This window comes from Stylophora pistillata, chromosome 1 (assembly GCF_964205215.1).
Source record: "Stylophora pistillata chromosome 1, jaStyPist1.2, whole genome shotgun sequence".
NCBI classification, from domain to species: Eukaryota; Metazoa; Cnidaria; class Anthozoa; order Scleractinia; family Pocilloporidae; genus Stylophora; species Stylophora pistillata.
Window position 1 is genome coordinate 53,891,815 of NC_142519.1, and position 14,706 is coordinate 53,906,520.

Here is a 14,706-nt window from a genome sequence, read left to right on the forward strand (position 1 = left end):
ATTTGTGCAAGTGTTTCTCGAAATTTTTAGCGATTGCCATTTATTGAGCAACACATTCGATTTGAGGTTATAGAATGGAAAATCCAAACCGCCGCAACTTCATTGTCTGTTTTTTTTTTGTTTTGTTTTTGTTTTGTTCTTTTTGGTTTTTTTTTCTTAATTGTGGCTGATTAACAACCTTCCTCACCAAAATGTTAGTTGGAGTCTCTTATTTGCTAAAATCAGATATCCTTTGGAAAAAAAAAAAAGAAAGAAAGAAAAAAAAGAGAGACTCGCTTATTCTGGTGATTTTTCCGTCTTGACTGTTTCACTTTTGAAGACTAGCAAAGGCTGAGAAAGTCAGAGAGCATGAGGTTTCTTTAATTTTGACCGCTGACGTAAACCCCTTTACAACTTCTTATACTCTGCGAGGGTTATTACGCCAGTAAACCGATAGAAAGTGTGGTCTTTTGCTTTAATAATTAACTCGCTTGGACCATTTAGAATCAGTTGTTCACGTTGGGTTTATTCATATAATATGAAAAAAATATGTGTGAAAAACAATGTGTGAAAAGCTTCAGTTTACCTAATAATCCGTTATCAAGTATTTGGTGAGCTTTAGAAAATGTTGCTTTATTTTCGTCGTCCGCGACGTAAATTTTATCGATGGGATTGTAACCATTCTAGCGTCCCACTTCATATTCATCGAAAAAGCCTTCCTTCAAACCTAATCGATTAATGTTATTTGTGTCAGATGAGATAGGAAATCATAGTTAACTGAAATTTGTTAAGGTTAAGGCCCATCCTTACTTATGTGTTTCAAGGTGAAAATTAAATCAGCAGCTTTTTTGAGCCCTCTCCACTCGGTAAGAGTCATATAAGGTTCTACGCGTTCTCTGACATTGCAAATCTAACCATCTGACGTGATGGATGACTTCTTGTTGACAGGGACTTGTCCAATAATCAGTTAAAGAACTTACCTCTGGGAGTTTTCGACAGGACTACAAAGCTCACAATACTGTAAGTACCAAACGACATAAAATCTTTATTTATCGCTGTAACGTTGGAGAGACTGAAAAAGTCTCACGCAGAATTGTACAAATATAACCTGACAGTGACATTCCGATGACAGTCTGATATGTGAAGGTGAAAAAAAAAAGGTGAACTCATTCAGTTGTATTTGAATAATCTCGATTGGTATGTCAGAAATAATTTAGTTTGGGTGCCGCACGAATATAACCTGACAGTGACATCTATTGAAGTCTTAGACCGGGCTTCGAAGATCAGAGGTTCTTATTTAATTACATTTGTACGAGTGTTTCTCGTACTTTTAGCGATCGCCATTTATCCAGCAACAAATTCATTTAGAAGCGATTTGATGTAGTAGAATGGAGAATCCAAACCGCCAGCAACTCCACTGTCCTTCATAATACACTGACGCCTGGTTGTTAAAATGTGGCGGACTGACACCCGTCCTTACCGAAATATTGGTTGGAGCCTCTTGTTGGCTAAAATCAGCAATCCTACATAAGGAATCTTGCTGATTCTTGGAATTTGTACGTCGTGACTGTTTCGGTTTTTGAGACTAGCAAAAAGCTGATTCGATTAGAATGCAAGACTTTTCTTTTAATATCCCAGAGACACGTGCTACTTTATTCGCTGAAAGAATGATATACCCCCAGTCTGAGCGATTCTGTCATATGCTAGGCAGAGAACATTCCAATTGTAAGGTGTGAAGAGACGGTGGGTTTCTCAATGAAATATGTGTTTGGGCGAAAGTTGTAATACGGAGAATGATTTTAAAGTTAGCATATTTAAAAACATTTGGAGACTGGCCTCCCAGTCTTCAGATCCAAAGAACCCTTGTGATCCAGAACTGACGAGCAGTAAAAGTAGTGAGATCTGATAGACTTTCATTAAAGCTATTTGACGGTCACTGATAGGTTCAGATAAACCATACCGGCATAATTTTTGTGTAATACTGTAGTCAGAAGATCGAGCATGATTCCGGCATTGTTACCAAAATTCTTGGGCGTAAATGCGTCAAACTGCGTTGCAAAAACTCTATGAAATCTTGAATTATTTGCAAATGTAATAATCCTATCAGAAAATCTTATTTTGAGAAGTTGCATGGCCTCTTTTAAACCTAATCAACCAATTCTGCCTAATGTACTTCCTCGAATAAACGCTTGGGCACTTCTGCAAAATCTCGGCTGAGAAAAGGGGAGCTTATTGGAATGAGGGTGCTTTATAGGAGTGCCAACTTATTAGGTAGATATTAACCCGTTCTGATTCAGCCGTAATTAGGAATTTGTAGATAAAGTGGCGATAGAAACAGGTTTTATTTGTGTTCAAGATAGCGAGGGAGGGGGTGGGGGCAAGTTGAAAGCCTTATGTAACAATGCATTTAAAACTTTCTCTCTTGATGATTCCTATTTTAATGGGTAAATAAAATTAAGAACTAAATAGCTTTCGGGCGCATTCAACTTTATAGGAATCGGTTTAATTCGTCTTGGTCACAAAAGTCTCTATTTCGCTAATTATAAAGATAATCGTTAATTGACATCATTCAATTTTGCGCGTCCACTTAATTAGCACTCTACTGTAATGTCTATCGGTTTTTGTCATCCCGATCCTAATGTGTAACAAAAGGTAAGATTCGTTGGTTCGTCTTTTGTTTCTGTTGAAGAGCTAAATTCATGTTTTTTAACTCACTTCTGAGAGGGTTGTGCTAATAAGGGTCCTCTGGGTAGCCTCTCTTTGGCAAATACATTTCATTTGTAATTTTCTTCTCGAATATTTGATAGGATTTGTTCTTAGAAGCATAAGGGTCTCCCCTTTTAAGAAGTCTTTAATTAGTTACCTTGGCAACGCAATATATCTGAGAACTCAATCACTATGTAAAATAAAGTGCTTGCTCCGAACGCGCAGCATCGCAGGCTCATTCGACCATCATTCAGATGATCATTGTCAAACCCGCTTTGTTCTATAAACCAAAAAGAGAACTCTTTTCAATATGCTTATCTAGTTAATTCATATCTTACAACGCGAGGTGTGTCACGTATGTAATAGTAATTGAATTCCACTAAATTCTTCCACTTGTTGGCTATTCATTTTTAATAAAAACTGGATCATTGGATAATGCAATTCAAGACTTTTTATTGGCTTAGACAGTATAGTATAGGAGCCAATATACCATAATCTAATATGTGTACATCGTCACATCCGGTTTCTTCTTACAAAATAAAGTTGAGAAGACTTGTCTAATATCTTGGGGGCGTTTTTTTTTAATAAAACAATTATTCCACTCGCGCTAGTTGGATATGACATTATTCTAGCCAACTTGGTGCGACGCGTCTCGTTGGCTATCTATCATCTCATATCCAACGCGCGCTCCTGGAATCATTGTTAAATACATGTCAAAACCAAAATATTGTTCCGAACCTCATTTTCAACGTTCCGAGAGGTATAAGACAATTCACCTTGAATAATGTTGAAATCCTTTAGCAGGCAATAAAGAGAGGGGTCAAAAGTTTTTACCTTAACTTTTTAAATCCTGTCTATAATCTCAACAACAATCTTTTCAAGCTGCTTACTAATTCCATAAACATAACCCAGGAAAAAATGTGGAAGCTATTCGGAGCCACAAGGATTTATAAAGTCGAAAAACGCTCTCTCGACAGGGTAGATACATCTGCATTTCGAATAAGATAGCACACACACCTTAGAAGTGCTTTTCAAGACAAATGATTTTTATATGGTAGCTTCTCTCATGTCGATGTCTAATCACAACTGAACCCCCATAGCTAGTTTAACCATTTTCATATGTAGCAATGTCATTACTCGTCAGCTTTTATGAAGGGTTTGAAATTATATGAAGAAGTCGCGTATCAATCATTGAGAGAATAAATGAGTTAACACTGCACTCCTATCAGTAATTTTTGTTAATTAGGTTAAGAATTTGTTAATTAATTTTGACTGCACACCCTGGCACTTTGAGGAAAGCCTAATTTATGAGACTCTTCTAGAGAACAGTATAAACATTTACCCCTAGAGGTAAAGAATGTTAACAGAACGTTAAAAAAATGTTAAAATTTCTGTACAGAATCGTGAAGAAATATCGAAATATGTCCTATTCTCGTCATTTCTGGAGCGTGTCCGATAAAAACTTTACGGAGAAATACAGCGTAACGCCGATGCGATAATGTACATAGTAATTGAAAGTGAGTGGTTTTACGAAAAGGACTAAAATTTTAAGAAACTGAGGCAGCCCATACAATCCAAACTGTTACATTTCGACGAGGAACGGTTAGGCGATACTGAGGAGATTTATAGCTTTTATATATAATGCTCAGGTTACGCTGGGCTAAGTGTCAGCAATAAGGCGTTGGTTGGGACGATTTGATTCTAATCACTGTTCGTTGAAAAAATTCCAATTCACCTGCATGGCGACTTATAAGAAATGATCCATCGCTTTCATGTTTCAATCTTTAAGGGCTTCCTTTCTACAGATTCACTCACATTCAATAAGCGATCAGTAAGCACGTGGCTTGACCAAATTGAGAAATGTCAAAGCTTTCTTCAAACTTAAATATTTCCTCCTAACTTCGACGAGATCTGTCTCGATGTGAACGAAATATTTATCCTTCGAACAGGAGCGTAAGGGTCAGCTTGTAAAATGGTTGTATCAGCATCCTGAAGGCCTCAAAAGCCCAACCGTCTAGAACCTGGAATGAACTTTAGCATCTAGGGGACCTTAGCGCATTGTAGCACAGAGCTACACAGATGAAAGGACTATTTTTTGCGGCTGATTGTCACGGTAACGGCACAACAGAGTTATTCTATATACACTGTACGAAACATGACGCTATCGACATTGTCGATCCTCGGAGCGAGCAATTTCCAACCCGCTCCTGTGAAACGGTGTTTTTAGAAAAAAGAGTTACATTAAGGTAATCCTTTCTCGCGGATTGGTATCGGATAGACAATATCCACAAGAACGAGAACTGTTTGAGGTCAGTCTCGCAGTTTTAACCATGTCACCAACGTTGAAACAGATTAGGAACGGCACTTTTATTGAGTAAACTGGAAGGAAACTCATGCGGTATCAAAAGTAATTTTTGGGCGGCGTAACTAATCGCCAAGTTATAAAGTTGCAGACAACCACATGCCGACTGGCGCATCGACAAATCCATTAAAAGTAGCGAAAAAGAAGAAGGAAAAGAGGCAGGAAGGGGTGAAACAAACTTTTGTTCTGATGGGCTTTGTTCTGCCCCCATCGTAAATGGGTCCTTTCTTATAATTAATAAAATAAGCCCAAAAAAAACCTTTAAATAACTGCTAAAAACTATGCATACATTTAAAAGCGCTTTATCGTGTATTATAAACTGGTACAGAACGCTTTCCTAAAAAGAACGGTTTTGAGTTCTTTCTGAAAAGTAGCTAGGTTGCTAAAGGATCTGATTGGTAACGCATGGCAACGAGTACCATAAGGCAGGAGCAGCTTGAGCAAAAGTGCGATCCCCAAGTCTAGAGCACGTGACCGTGGAACGGACAGAAGATATTGTGTAGACTAATGAAGAGCATAGTTGGAGGCAGGTATTAGAGATAACAGATCTCAGATTGTCTAGCGACTTAAAGACAGACAGAAGCAGATTTTCAATTGAACTATAAACGATACAGGTAGCAAGTGTAGGTCTATGAGAGCCGGTGTAATGTGTTCAAATTTCGTAATCTGGAAAATGATCCTAGCTGTGGCGTTCTGAACTTTCTGTAAACGATCAAACTGATATTTAGTTAGAACAAAAAGAAGTGAGTTACAGTAATTAAGTTGCGAAGATACAAAAGCGTGGATCAGTGTCTTTGTCGATTGCATACTGAGAGAGGAATTTTTTACTTTGTCTGATTCCTGCAGAGTCCACTAAAAGCCTTGCTTCAGATCTTACCGATATGAAAATCCATCAGCTTCTGAAGCATTTTGATCTCCCAAACACTGAAAACTGAAAATACAACAGGAATCATCTTCCATAATACCTGGTGTAGATTAATACCGTTTAGTACAATTTCAGAGCTGAGCAAAGAGTTTCCAGCAATCTGATTGGTCGAGCGGTTCCCTAAATGACGCTATCTAAACCTCTCCACGCGGTTTACATAAAATTTTGAAATAAAATGTTAATAAATGTTACTAAAATGTTATGATTTTAGAAATTTCTCTGTTGTTCAGCTCTGAAATTATACTAAAACAATTATTCGCCTCAGGTTCGGTGAATATATATATCTTATTAGACGTTTTGTTATGTAGTATCGCTGAGTATTTTTACGAGTTGTGCCGCCTTTTGACGAGCCCGTAGGGCGGGTCAAAATACAAATAACGATTATCCAACAAGCCAAACTGTTATTTCAGTGTGGGCGTATTTCGCGGATATTTATTTACGGGGAGTGCGTGACAGAATTATACGAAGCGGAACGGAATTGGCCCGTTGTTGTGTCGCTGTTTCTATTTTCTTCATTAAATGAAGAAATTTTCTGGTCGTCAAGCTGTTTTTCTTCATTTAATGAACTTGGACCTACATTTTCCAGCCATTCTGACTCTTCGTCGTCGAAAATATGATTCAAATTGTCCTCCACCTTTTTTTTTTTTTTCGTAACAACAATCCAATTCTTCGTTTGCGCGATGCGAGAAAACCTGTTTAACCGGTACTACAATAGACGAGTACTAATACCGCGTGATATTTGTACTCGTCTATGGCGTTATTTGTACTCGTCTAGGTGTAGTTGGATAATGATGTCGAATAATCCCCTCGACTCCGTCTCGGGGATTGTTCGACGATAGTCACCTCGCCTTCGGCGAGTGATTGTTAACTATAAGACTCGGGCTTTATTCTATAATCTTGAACTTGTGAGCGATATTCCTCGGTTATTCCGTATTCAAACCATCCAATCGGAGCCTCAAGCGTCACTCTACTCAGAGATCCTTGTGTGTTTCACAGTTGTTTCACTGAAATAGCACGTCCACGTGTAAAGAATATCCGCTTTCAATATTGACCAAAGAGAGATAAAAGTCAAGTTATTGTACGCAACAAGGAGCATGTTCGTATTCGAAATGGCGGGAAACTAGAGGACGAGTGCCTATCTTGACCCCTTTCCTATTCTCTAAGATACGTTTTACGTTAAAACCACCTTTACGACCCTATTCCAGATCGTTATCATTAACACCTTGAAATATCAATAAACCCTAAAATAAGATGAAAGTGAAATCTGTTAGAGACTATTATCTATGTGAAACTAAATGTCCAGAGTAGGAATTTAAAATACCGTTTAAGTAGACGTACAGATTTTGAAAAACAACACCTTGAAGGTTTCATAGGGCTCTGGATCATTTTCTCACCTTGCCTAACTTTATTCGTATGATTTTTATAAAAATAACTGTTTGTTTTCTTGGCCATATTTCAGAAGGACTGGTTTAAACCAAATTGAATCATATGGCTGGCTAAAAAACCATAACCTGACAGTGAAATTCCGTTGACAGTCCGATATGTGAAGGCCAAAAAAAAGGGTGAATTGATTCAGTTGTGTTTGAATTATCGCTAGTTCTCGATCGCTATCTCAGAAATAATTTAGTTCGGGTGCCGCACGAATATAACCTGACAGTGACATCCCTTGAAGTGTTAGACTAGACTTCAAAGATCAGAGTTTTTCATTTAATTACAACTGTACGATTGTTTCTCGCACTTTTAGCGATCGCCATTTATCCAGCAACAAATTCGTATAGAAGCGATCTGAGGTAATAGAACGGAGAATTCAAACTGCCGGTAACTCCATTGTCCTTCATAATACACTGTCGCCGCCTGGTTCTTAAACTGTGGCGATTGACACCCATCCCTAACGAAATATTAGTTAGAGCCTTTTGTTTGCTAAAATCAGAAATCCCACAAAAAGAATCTTGCTAATTCTTGGAATTTTTCCGTCGTGACTGTTTCGGATTTTAATATCCCAGAGACACGTGTCACTTTATTCGCTGAGGGGATGATATACACCCAGTATGAGCGATTCTCTCGTATGCTAGGCAGAAAATATTCTAATTTTAAGAAGCGAAGAGACGGTGTGTTTCTCAATGAAATATGCGTTTGGGCGAAAATTGTAATACGGAGAATGATTTTAAAGTTAGGATATTTAGAAACATTTGGAGACTGACCTCCCAGTCTTCAGATCCAAAGAGCGCTTGAGATCCAGAACTGACGACCAGTAAAAATGGTGAGATCTGAATGACCTTAATTGAAGCAATTTGACGGTCACGGATAGGCTCAGATGAATTATACTGGCATAAGTTTGTGTATAATACCGTAGTCAGAGGATCGAGCATGATTCTGGCATGATTACTAAAAAATTCTTGGGCGTAAATGTGTCAAACTGCGTTGCAAAAAGTCAGTGAAATCTTGAATTATTTGTAAATATATTAATCTTATCAGGGAATCTTATCTTGAGAAGTTGTACGGCCGCTGTCCTGAACTGGTCAATAAATTCTGTTTAAGGCACTTCCTCAAATAAACGCTTGAGCTCTTCTTCAAATTCTTGGCTGAAAAATGGAGAGCTTATCGGAATGAGGGTGCTTTATAGGAGTGGCAACTTATTAAGAAATTATTAGCTTGTGCAGATTCAGCTGTAAAACGTTGTGGATAAAGTGGTGATAAAAACAAGTTTTATCTGCGTTAAAGAAAGCGAGGGAGGAAAGGGATGGGGGCAAGTTAAAAGCCTTATGTAACAGCGCATTTCAAACTTTCTCATTTGATGATTTCTTTTTAACTGGGTAAATAAAAGTGAGAGTTAAATAGGTTTCGGGCGCATTAATCATTACGTGAATTGGCTTAATTCGTCTTGGTCACAATAGTTTCTGTTTCGCTAAAGATAATCGTTAATTGATATCACTCAATCTTGCGCATCAGCTTAATGTGGACTCTACTGTAATGTAGACCGCCAAATAGGTCAAATGCTTCCCAATAACAGCCTTTTGCGAAGCTAAAACGTATGTTTATGAGCAAGCGACAGATGAAACGGGCAGCAGTAATGGGTGAGATCAAACTATTTCTGGCGTGGATAACTTGCATCGCTCTCCTCTAGTTTCGGCTTTACTTTATTGGAAATTGTCAGAGTCAATCCTAAAAATATACAATGTCTCACTGATTTCCCATCCTCACTGGTTTTTTTTTTTTTTTTTTTTTTTTGGAACAAACGTAATTCCAAACTCGGAGATGCGTTTGCATAAAAACGTTGTTTTCTTTTTTTAGGACTGAGTCTGGCAATTTCTGAGGGTTTTCCCGGACTTTCGTCTAAGATCTCGATTTGCATATTTCGTCAACAGTTGTACTGCACCGCACAAAAGAAGGAACCATGATTTGTCACGTTTCCCAAAGCATTAAGATATGAGTCATGTTCTCCAATTTCTGGGTTTCAATGCCCAGAGCCGGTGCAGCCAAGGTGTAGAGGCAATCCCCGTATTCAGGCGGATTGAATGTCACTTCAAACCCTAAATTCTCTAGTCTATTTTCCATATCTAGCATACCAGCTTTCAAAAGACATCTAACAAATCGAAACATAGATTACTAAGACAGTAACACGCTGTCAAAAATCCTTCCCCTACGAACTTTATAACGCACTGAAACATGTGCAAGTAGAAATGAAGAGACGCGCGAGTTAACTTCCGGACATTTCTGACATGTGAAAATAAGAATAAAAAAAGTAAATGAATAGATAATAGATAGCGATTACTCTTCTTGAACCCCTGACACTTTATCCTTGACTTTCGACAAAAACCTAAACCTAATTTTTTTGGAGGCCGCAAACTTGAAATCTGTTTTAGTTAGCGAATTCAAAGGGTATGTAGTTTTTTCAGATTTTGATGAGTATTGGCTGGAATATTGCTGGAATTTTTTTATCTTTTGTCCGACTTCACTATCGATCGATTCTCTCTGGAACTAATAGGAATATCAAAAAAGCCTCACATCTTTTTTAGCCTTTCATCTGCTAAGGTCTACAGTCCAGTTTGTTTGGGTGTCCGTGAAAGCTTGAAGACTGGTAATTCAGTTAAACAAACGCCGTCAGTTTTATTAGGTTTTTACGGGCCGAACCAATAAAAAAAACCATCAAAACTCTTGTTATTTTTAAAATCTATACGCTATAAGCCTTAGTTTTACAAGCGCGTTCAGAATTTCCTCATACTGTTATCTAATATTTTGTTTTTCGCTCATTTTCCTGTTTATATGAAGAGTATGTTTTCACTCCGGTCCTCTTCCTATGATCTTCGTGGTAACTACATTCTTTCACTTAGAAACCTAATAAAACTACCTTTGGTCTTAACTACTTTTCTTACTTCTCAGCTAAGCAGTGGAATGCACTGCCAGACTATTTTCGTAAAAGTTTCTTTGCAGAGTTTAAAACCAAAATACAAGATGTTACCTTTAAGGGGATTATTTTTTGCTTGACCTACCTAAACTTAAGATTGAGAATTTGTAAATAATATTTTCTTTCTCCACTTTTATGTGTTTTTATTATTATTATTATTATTATTATTATTATTATTATTATTATTATTATTATTATCGTTATTATCACTATTTTGTATACATATATTTATAGATTACCTTTTAATCTATTTATTACCTATATATAGCCACTCTAAACTTCGAGTATAGATAAAGTTTATGTATGTATGCATCACGGTTTATTGTATAGAAGCGCTGGTGGGACAATGTTTTCGGGTGGGCACCCTCTCATGTTGACAGTAACCCTAACTCAGCAATCCAGCGAAAAAATCTAGCTGAGTCTAAGAATTAGTCCGTCATGAGCGTTTCACCTTTGAAGGCTAGCAAAGGCTGAGATAATTTTAAAAGTTAGAGAGAATAAGGTTTTCATTAATCTTGACCGCTGACGTAAACCACACTAAGACTTCTTACAGCCCGCGGGGGTTATCTTTTCCTTTAATAATTAACTCACTTGAACCACTCAGAATTAGTCGTTCACGTTGGGTATATTCATATTATATGAATAAATAAATAATAAGAGAAAAATGGACACAAATAAAAAGAAAAATGTGCCATAAAACGTACGATGTTTACTGGAAAATGGCACTTCATCTGAGAAGGTCTTGTCCATAGTGGCGAGTAAAAAATAAACACGTAATTGTAGCGAGAAAGTACAATATTTAGTTCACCGAGAACTTTTAGAGGCAAAAAAACGGATATTAGCAAGGGATTCGACGCAGAAATTAGATATAACTTGGTGGTCTTTTTGACCTTTGCAACAAGAGCAACCACGAGGCAAAAATAAGATTAACAATCAAATATGGTTTATGCAAATGATTTTCGCAACTTTTACCTGAGTTAGCAAAACTAACCCTTCCAAAACAATGTCTGCACTGTTAGTGAAGGACGTACAGTCCACAAAACACGTTTTTACTTGTACTAATGGTGGACAAATTCCGTCCTGACGACTATTCTAATCTTGACCAGTCACATCGAAAAAGTTCTCACGAAGGACATGAACCATTACACTGGGTAGATGAGCTCACAATTCTTGTTAATGCCACTCTTGATGTGTGTCAATGTCGGGTTGATTCCATCGCATCCTATCCTGGTATCCTAATTTCCTGAGATGAGGGACACCATTCTGAGTTGTGCAGGCATACCCCTGGTTGGTACGTGGTACGTGATTCATACCCTAATGCGGCAGTCTGATTGGTTTGTGATAGAACAAAAATGCGGCAATCTGATTGTTGCGAATGACATACCACTCTTTACGCTGGCATTAAGTTTGTTGTTTTTTTTTTTAATATTTTAAAAATCATAAAAGTCTAAATTTTCAGTATCACATTTTTTTTACAATAGACCAGAAAAATCCTCAATTATCTGTCTATAGGGTACTTCTACCAAAGAGTTTTATCATGGCTAGTTGTACAGAGGGTCCCACTTCATATTCATCGAAAAGACCTTTCTTTAAACCTAATCCATCAATGTTACTTGTCTCGAATGAGATAGGAAATGATAGTGAACTGAGATTTGTTAACATTAGGGCCCATCCTTACCTATGTATTCCAAGCTTACCTCTGCAGAGAAAAGAGACCTTAAGATACCCCGAAATCGGTGTAGGGGTACGAGTAGTGTACCCGCACACGTAAAATGTTCGTGTGTAGCTAATTTGATAAAGATACCCGAGGAGTTAACACGCAGGAATTTGTAACGATTGTTTAAAAAAATGGCGGCCGCGGTGGCAAGTTTTGCTCTTTTTCTTCAGAAATAATTCATCTAAATTGTTTAATTAAGAAGTCTATCAAATGTATCCAAAATTCTCCTTTACGAATGTTCTGTCTTTAGAAAGGACGCCAATGATATGCTTCTTCATCGAAAGCGCGAGCGCACGACATTTGTTATCGCAAAACCCCGCCATTTGATCGAGGCACATTACCAAACAATTTCTTTGATTGTCAACCTCAGCATTGACTCCCATGCCATATTTGTCAATGCTAGTGCTTTTGGGAGACACAACCGTTGGAGAAATTCTCTGAAATCCCCCAAACTACCACCACAAATTGATATCGTTTCACAGTTCAACCCCCGCATTTGAGATCCAAAGTCAATCCAATTTGACGCGCTTTCTTTACCGCTAAAATCTAAAATTTGGCAGAAATACTTCAACAGACTTGCAATAACATTGTCAAGGAGTCAAACAATTCAAAAAGTCTTAAAAAACTCACTCGTTTCTCCGTCATGTAGCTCGTCCTTGTCGTACTCTCGTACTAGGAAAAATTTGAAAGTTGTTGGGAGCCACACGGATCTACATTCGAATAAACTTCTTTTGACAGGGTGGATACATCTGTATTTTGAATAAGATAGCACACATACCTTAGAAGTGCTTTGCAAGACACATGATTTTGATATGGTAGCTTCTCTCATGTTGATGTTTAATCACAACTGAACCCCCATGGCTAGTTTACCTATTTTTTACATTGCAATTGCATTACTCGTGAGCTTTAGTGAAGGGTTTCAAATTATATGAAGAAGTCGCGTGTCAATCATGCAGAGAGTAAATGAGTTAACACTGCACTCTCATCGATGATTTTTGTTAATTAGATCAAGAGTTTTGTTAGTTGATTTTGACTGCCACACCCTGGCACGTTGAGGAAAGCCTAATTTATGAAACACTTCTTATGAAACACTTAACTCAAGAGGTCATTACAAATGAGAGAATGTTAACAGAAAGTTAACAGAGTGTTAACATTTCTGCACAGAAGTGTGAAGAAGTATCGAGAAATTTCCTATTCTCGTCTTTTTTGGAGCGCGACCGATGAAAAAGTTACGGAGAAATACAGCGTAACGCCAAAGCGATAATGTACATGGTAATTGAAAATGACTAATGTTACGAAAATGACTAAAAGTTTAAGAAACTAAGACAACCCATACAGTCCAAACTATTACAAATCGACGAGGAACGGCTGAGCGATACTGAGGAGATTTCTAACTTTCATGTATAACTCAGTTTACGCTGGGCTAAGAGTCAGCAAAAAGGCGTTGGTTGGCACTATTTGATTGTAATCACCGTTCTTTGAGAAAATTCAAATTTACCTGCATGACGACTAAAAGGAAATGATCCATCATTTTCTTGTTTCAGTCTCAAAGGCTTCAATTTTGCAAGTTCCCTCACATTCAAAGGGTGATCAATAAGCACATGGCATGTCCACATTGGGAAATGTCAATCACGCACATGATATACCTTTCTTTAAATTTGGAGCGAGCAAATTCCAAACCCGCTCTTGTTAAACGGTGTTTTCACAAATAGATGTACATTTAGGTGTCGGGTAGACAATATCCAGAAGAACAAAAATTGTCTGAGGTCAGCTTTGCAGCCTTAGCCATGTCATCAGCATTCTAATAGACTAGGAACGGCACTTCTATTGAATAAACGGGAAGCGAACTCATGCATTATCAAAAGTAGTTTATGAGCGGCGTAACTAATCGCCAAATCATAAAGTTGCAAACAAGCACCCTCACACAAGGCACATGTCAAATGGCGCATCGAAGAATCCATTAAAAGGAATGAAAAAGAAGGAGGAAAAAAAGCAGGAAGGGGTGAAACTTAGACTTTGGTCCTAATAAGCTTTGTTCTGCTCGTATCATTAAAAAAGAGAAAACATTTAAATAACGCTAAAAACTATGCGCAGGTTTAAAAGCGCTTTATCATTTATCACAAACTAGAAACGAACGGTTTCCTACAAAGAAACGTTTTGAGTTGTTTCTTAAAAGTAGCTACGCAGCTAAAGGATCTGATTGATAACGTACGGCAACAAGTGCCATGCGGCAGGAGCGGCGTGAGAAAAAGCGCGGTCCCCAAGTCTAGAGCAGGTGACCAAGGAACGAACAGAAGAGATTAAGTAGACTAGCGAAGAGCATAGTTGGAGGCAGGTTTTAGAGATAACACATCTCAGATTGTTTAACGACTTAAAAACAGAAAGAAGCAAGTTTTAAATTCAACCCTAAATGATACAGGAAGCAAGTGCAGGTCTATGAGAGCTGGTGTAATGTGTTGAAATTTCGTAATCTGGACAATCACCCTAGCTGTGGCGTTCGGAACTTTCTGTAAACGATCAAATTGGATATTTAGGTAGACCGCGATCTTGGGATCTTTGACCGTTACGCAATACTGTTGAAACTTTTCCTTAAAATCTGTCCAGAACGATAT

At 37.7% G+C, this 14,706-nt stretch overlaps 1 long non-coding RNA gene across 1 annotated transcript in view; it reads left to right on the forward strand.

Moving 5' to 3' along the window:
• Positions 1-927: 927 nt before the first annotated feature.
• LOC148743107 (uncharacterized) overlaps positions 928-14,706 on the forward strand; it is a 38,776-nt gene continuing 24,997 nt past the window's right edge. Inside the window, exon 1 of the long non-coding RNA XR_016002240.1 lies at positions 928-999. This is a non-coding gene — a long non-coding RNA (uncharacterized LOC148743107). The remainder of the gene's footprint in view (positions 1,000-14,706) is intronic.